The sequence below is a fragment of the Apis dorsata genome, unplaced genomic scaffold (genome assembly GCF_000469605.1).
Source record: "Apis dorsata unplaced genomic scaffold, Apis dorsata 1.3 scaffold_370, whole genome shotgun sequence".
Taxonomy (NCBI): domain Eukaryota; kingdom Metazoa; phylum Arthropoda; class Insecta; order Hymenoptera; family Apidae; genus Apis; species Apis dorsata.
The window spans coordinates 162,584-169,481 of NW_006263634.1; the positions used below are offsets into that span (position 1 = coordinate 162,584).

At 45.5% G+C, this 6,898-nt stretch overlaps 1 protein-coding gene across 7 annotated transcripts in view; it reads left to right on the forward strand.

Moving 5' to 3' along the window:
• Positions 1 to 6,898, forward strand: part of LOC102677853 (ecdysone-induced protein 74EF) — a 172,364-nt gene that overhangs the window by 10,091 nt on the left and 155,375 nt on the right. The window contains exons 1-2 of one of the 7 annotated variants that reach the window (XM_006618709.2): positions 3,585 to 4,190; positions 4,306 to 4,476. The exons of 2 other annotated variants lie outside the window; for them this stretch is intronic. The gene's annotated coding sequence lies outside the window, so the exon portion shown is untranslated. Of the gene's footprint in view, positions 1 to 3,584; positions 4,477 to 6,898 lie in introns of those variants that run through there. 4 more of the 7 variants (XM_006618707.2, XM_006618710.2, XM_006618711.2 and 1 more) reach the window with 4 other exon arrangements.

The following is a 6,898-nucleotide window of genomic DNA, read 5'->3' on the forward strand; positions in this document are numbered from 1 at the left end:
TCTTTGTCAAACGGCCAGGTGAAAAGCGAGAGTGATTGGAGGAACGGCAGTACGCCAGTAGTTTTACGCAAACGCGTGCGGTCTGGCTGTCTTCTGGGAAGCCGTACGCGAACCTCTGCCACCAGGCGTGAGAGGGGAGAGAGGATCTCTTTTTTTCTCTCTCTCTCTCCTTTTTTTAACCTCGTTAAATTGACTACGTTCTCGCAAGCACTTATATCTGCTTCGCTAATGGGGCAACGTCCCACGCGCGAGTTGCGCGGGTGAGAGAAGAAGCGAGAGAAAGAGAGAGAGAACGGAACGGAAGTGGGGATACCGGGGAGCCTTTGAGGTGCATTTATTTATATATTAGAAGAAGTAGAATTCATCGGTTTCTTTATTTCGCGGCTGTGGATTCCAATGGAGCGAACAAGGACGGGGACACTGAGGTGGAGGAGGAGGAGGAGGAGGAGGAGGAGGAGGAGGCGGTGCCTCGCGGAGGAGGTTACCGAATTTATGGCTCTTGGAAGCCGAGCACATCGGAGGGAGAAGAAAGGGAACCGCGTGAGAGGCCAGTGAAAGTTTATTAAGTCCTAGTAGTATACGAAACAACACACTTTAACCGAGCGTGTGCACGTGAAAAACGTATGCTAGGCGCGCGCGCGCGCGCGCGTGTCTCGAGTCGTGCGATGCTTTAATGCGTGTGCAAACTGCATCGCTATCGGACTACGCTCGATTCTTTATGCGTCAGCTTTGTGAATGTCATTGAGTTAGGAACAGCCAGAACGAACCGATCGACCGTTTATTATTTTTTTCTTCTTCTTCATCGTCTTCTTCCTTCTTTATATATGCAATCATACGGAAATTTATTATCGATCATCGGTTGCGCTTCGAAACTTTTACTCTTGAAGAATAATATTTCTATGTATTCGATGTGCCGTAGAATAATCTACGCGAGTCGGGGAAAAAGAAGCGTGAAGGATACTTTTAATTATATTCTCCATTTGTATTATTATTGTCGCTGTGCAATGATGATGTTCGCGTGATAGCGATTCGTCACGTTGAATAGAATTGTTTGCACTTTTAAAAATAGTCGGGAGGAGAAGGTCCTGATGAGGATGATGGCTTAATCTTTTGAGTTCCTACTCAGGGTCGTCCGTTTCTCGGTGAAGACGATTACAAGCAAGGCTCCTCTCTTTCTCTCCTCTTCTCGCGCTCGAACACTCTATCTCTCCCCTCCTATCTCTTCGTTTTTTCTCTCTCTCTTTTTCTCACTCTTTCTTTCTTTCTTTCGCTCGGCTGGCAAGTTCAGCCAACTCAGGCAGCACGAGGAATCAACGTGGGCCCAAAAGGCCCCCGAATATTTATGTCACGGCAAAGTGAGCCGAAGAGAGCCGAGACCTTGACTGTGCGCCTCAGGCGGCCACCTCGCTACGTTCAAATGTTAGAAATTTTTGCTTTTTGAATTCGTGAATCGAAGCGAAGGCCGATCGCCACTTCCTAATTCGGATTCTGCTCCTCTTTTGCATATTTGGGATACGTGACCGATCTCTCGTATCCCCCTTTTCCTTTTTTTTTCCTTGTTATTTTTAAATAATTCACGATTGATTTCTTTTGCGAAAGATAATTGGTCACACAAGTAAACAAGGGACGATTAAAATGTACCATTGTTATTACGCTTTATCTCTTTTCAATAAGAAAGACCGCTGAGAATATTGAGTGACTCAGCCCGGAAGAGTTTTGAAGAGTCTTCGTCCTCGGCGGGAAACCGCGGAAAACGCGCGAAAGTCGCTTCGAGGACGGTTGCGCGGTATGTCGGCTAGAAGAAAAGACTTGCACTTTCGTTAGAAAGTCTCGGGAATCGACTCCGCCATCCGTGGCAACCATCGAGAGAACCTAACACGGTGAACGTGGATTAACGCTGCCTGTCTGACCAAACTCGGAGTCCCACTACTCACTTTACCCTTAGCCCTACATACACGCTCGATTCCGCGTTTCCCTTTTTGTTCTCGGAATCGTCGGTTGTAAACGTTACATGTATAAAAAAAAAAAAAAAAAGAAACGTAAGAAAACGTAATTTTTTTTATTATATAATATACGAAAAAAAAAATAACATTTACACATATGCATAATGTGTTAGAGATAACGAGAATTGTCATTTCGAATCGATCTATCACGCCTACCTTCTAAGGTTAATTACGGCAATTTGTGGCAATTGTAATGACAACTGCATTCGAACAATCGACGATTTCGTATCGTATCGACGATCATTGATATACACTTTTAATTCAATGTTTAGCCGAGCATCGCGTAAAACGAAACGATCGCGCCCTTTAAATCGCGTATATAAATTGGTCGGTGAGGAAAAGGGAAATTTATTTCGCTTTTGTTTGCGTACGAATCGCGCTTCGACTTAGCTGTCGAATGAAAGGTACGCCTCGTTTCCGTGTGCCGTTTGAATAGTTTTTGCTCGTATAGAGAGTGCATAAGCGTACGCGTCCTCGTCGCGAATATGTAAAAGAACGATTTGCAACTTCGTACTGATTTTCAAACGGATTTCGATAAAGTGAACGCTGCGCGTTTTCGTTCCGTTCATCGTAATAACAAGGCGTGTAAATAGTCATTTGAATGCCAACGCGTTCTGCACATGCTTGGAGAGAACGGACATTGGTCGAGGAAGACATTGTGTGCCTTGTTGCATTCAGTCGCACGGTGGTTACATTCTTGTACACCCTCGCGTCCATGAAGACATGTATTCCCTCTACATATGTGCTATGGACAATACATATATGCGCTAGAGTGCCCCTTGAATATAGAACAAATTACATACGGAGCATATACTCTGCCTCTCGACTCTTCTCGCGTATGCACGTGCGGATCTACGTATATTTGTAGCGCGGATGTGAGTATCTCCTTTACAATTGACCGTGTTCCATCAAATTTCTTTGGAACAATTTTGATTCTTTGGTTATTCTTAATTCATATTTTTTTTTTCTTTTCTCTTTTTCTTAATTCGGTTAACTCTTATTTTTATATTGAAACGTCGTATATAATTCAACAGGCATTAAACAGAGGTGGGAAAAAAAGACAAGCAATTCCACTTTCTCGTTAACTCGCGCTTGCGATTCCGGTTATAAAATAGTCCCGCGAAATGCTTCCGTGCGACAACGATACACGGACGATACACGAGATCGACGAAGCGCTCTAGAGAGTCTAGAATCGTGTGCGCGCTCGTGAGCCCGCACACGCGAGAAACGAAGCGACAACGCTCGTTCTGCCAGTGTGCGCTATTCGCAATATGTATATACGTGCGTGCATGCGCCTGCTGCTGAGTTTGCGAGTGTGTGTGCGACTCGGTGGCCGTGGCTATGGCCTTACGTACCCCCACCAGTCAACCGCTCCGAATCCACACGGCGTGTGTACCCCCCGTACTCTATGTACATAGATCCCTAGAGTTCGAGAAAGATGCAAGATCGGTGAAGCGAGAGCAGGACAGATGGGAGAAAGACAAAGAGAGGGAGAGCACGTTAGTGCGAAAGAGGAAGAAGAAGCGCGAGCTAGGAGTGGAATGGCAGAGGGGAATGGCGAGGGGGAGGGGGAGGAGGGAGAGTGTCGCGAGCGTGTCTAACCTAGGATAGTGGCGTTTAGTGGCGGCTAGGCTAGGCAAACCGAGGTTCGCTGCTCGCGCGTTACGTTCAGTGTTCCTTCGCGCTTCGGCCAAAGACTCGTACGCCTCGTGTCACGCAATCCGTCTTCTTTCCCCTTCGCTACGAACCCCTCCGCGTACAGGAGAAAGGATTTCGAGAGAGTTGTCGAAGAGGAAAAGAGACCACCGTGAAACGCGAAGCATCGCGAGCGCATAATCATACGCCATCATTAAGCAGCACGAGCTTCCTGAATTTCCCGCGGTCGACAGTATACCACGGCTGCGCGTCACTCTGCGCCCACCGGACGATTTTGACTCGAGTAGTTGCACGCCATCGTACTGATCGGACTGTGTTAAAGATTCTGTGCGGTTCGTTTTCGTTGAATCGAAATAGAGAAATGGCCGCTTCTTTCTTCTCAATCACACGTGAGAGAACAGTTACTGATTGTGCGTACGCGTAGAACCACCATTGTTGAATTGAAAACAAAACTTTTTTACGTCGCGACGTCGTGTTGATACGTTGCGCGCGCTTCCCAATCATAATAACCGTAAACCTTGCGCGACCCAAGTTCGTAACGTCTTTTTCCATTCTCTCTTCCTTTCGACGAATCAAAGGTGACTTGTGGTCATCGTGCGGCCAAATAACCGACGAAAAATTGTTTATGTTTTCGGTGACTCAGAAGAAGTGGGATTGAAGTGGAAGTAGAAACAAGGAAACAGGTTGGGGATACCAACGGTCAGTACTAGAGTGTGTGCAATAGAAATCGGTGTGCGTCGAAAGTATCCACGTCCAGTCTATATTTTCTTCGACGTCAAGCGTCATAAATCGTCATCGTAAATCGGGATATACAGAGGTAAGAGAAATTAACATCGATTAGTTAAAAGAAGTAATCGAATACATCGTGTATTATGTAAAAGGATTGAATAGCGATTCAAAGTATGCTTGCTTCTCTGATTGGTGATAGTTAGACATGGCGGTAAAGTCGAACGCGTTTGAATACCACCTACACGAGTCCGTTTGACAAACGCGGAGTGCGAGACGCAAAGCAATAATAGTGATTTAATGAAAGCGCCGCGATCGAATATCTTCGGCAGGATTACTTAACGAAATCTTTTCTCCGGGTAAAAGCGAATCTCGCGAAACGATGGTGACGGTTCGTTCGGCCGGGGTGAAAATGAGCAACCGGACGGTAATCGCATACGATCAAGGAAGTGATCACGCATTATGGTTCGGTGTACCACGAGATATCGGTTTACATAAAAACGATTAAATTCTATGGTGTATGCTCGGTTTTCTGCGTCACTTTATGAACGCAATTGTAAATAGCGTTTTACGAATCGATACATTTCTCTCTTCAACTCGTCTACCTTCCTCTCTCTGTCTTCTCGCAACTATAGCATAACTCGCGTTACTATTGTATCGATTATATAAAATTATCGTAACCGTCTCTGATGATTCGAGCGAAGATACCATGCAGAAAACAACTTGCTGTATATGCACGCGTCGATCCTTATCTTTTGCAAATCTATACGTATTGATTACGATTGAGCAGGGGAAACGAAATGGTTTATCGCGAACACGAGAGAAATTGACAGAATTATAACGAATCGTGTAAAATATCTTTCGATTCGAATCGATTTTCGCGAAAAATGATAAAAGATAGTTTTACGTATATTTAGAGTATAGATTTTTGTAATTTCATATCGCTCGGATAATCAATGTAAACAGACAAAGCACCGAATACGCAGATCTCGTATGCACTTGTGCATGTATTCACGCGCATAGAAATAAAACGCAACTATATTTTGTCCAAGTATTTTCAGCCCGGACCAACCTTCGGCCCTCAACCATCTCAGTCTTTCATTTCTTTCCTCTCTCTTTCTCTCTCTCTCTCTCTCTCTTTCCTTCACTCTTTCTCGATCTCTCCTTCCATTCTTCGCTTGGCTTCAACTCAGAAAACTTCGCGACTCTTTAATATAGTTATGAGATTTATAGTTGCACGCGAGTTTCGCGTTCTCTCTAATTCTCTATCGGCGGTTAAGCGGATGACCTTCGTTGGTTACTCAGGGCCGAGGGCCAAAACCTGGTCTGGTGTTTAGCATCACGCGGTATACATTCGATAAATATTGAGATACAAGACACCAGCGCGGTATAAGGGCCCCGTAGCCTCGCGCCCCATATATACCAACGTCCCTGAAGTTTGATACCACGTGGAACGCTCCTCCTCCTCCTCCTCTCTCGATTCATCACGGCTCTTAATCCGTTCCCTCTTCTGCGGATAACCTACGATCGAATACTCGTTTCTTTCCATTTCTCTCACTTTTCGCCGCGTCCTTCTCGCAACTCGAATGATCGATGACGATTATTAACCGAAACTAACGTGTTTTTAAAGATTCCGAGAAATCGAAGTTCGCGACTCGAGTTCTTAAACCGTTAATCGTTCGTAATTGTTTTTTCACCACGTTTCTCCGTATCACGTAATTTTCACCATGTATGCGTTTTCTTCGTACAATCGATCCGTTTATTTCCATAATATTATATTTTTTTTGATATGACATCAATTATGTGGCGTTCGATAAGATCGCGATGTACGCAACCGTCTGGTTTTCAAGAGCGAAGTTCGCATCTGTGTTTACGCTTTCACGCAAACCAACTCGCGTTTGTTGCGTACGTATTAAGTATACATTATGCGACATCCAAAAACAAAGATCGGTTGTTGTGGAGGCGCGTGTCGACAGCGTTGCAATTATTTTTTACCGGGTAAGGAAAGCAAACACGGTCGCCCCCACGATCGTCCTTGATCGTTCGTGCATCCTGCCCGATTATTGCGGCACGCGTTTGTTTAACGATTTACCGCGCTCTCGAAGGGCAAAGTGGTATGTCGAAATATAGGTCGCCGTTTTCCTGCACCTGTTTGTCTGCGATCACACAGGAAACACCGGTTTATCGCTATCATTTCCACGTATATTACACGTACGTATACCCACATATCTCCTCCCCTCCCCTCCCTCTTCTTTCCTCTCGAATCCTAGCTAAAAGGACAAGGAGATTCGAAGGCCCGAAGGTGACACGTTGAAGGTGGCTCGGTAAAAGTAAATGACCTTAGGCCGAGAGACGAAGCTGAAGAGGAAAGGAAGGCGTGCGTGTGTGACCTATCCGTCCGTCTAGGTCTACGAACTCGAATTGGGCCGGAGCCTTGACTCTCCCGAGTGTATTGGCAAGTTCGAAGCCCCACCCAGGGCCCCTCCCCCTCCACCATTACCCCCTTGTTCCCC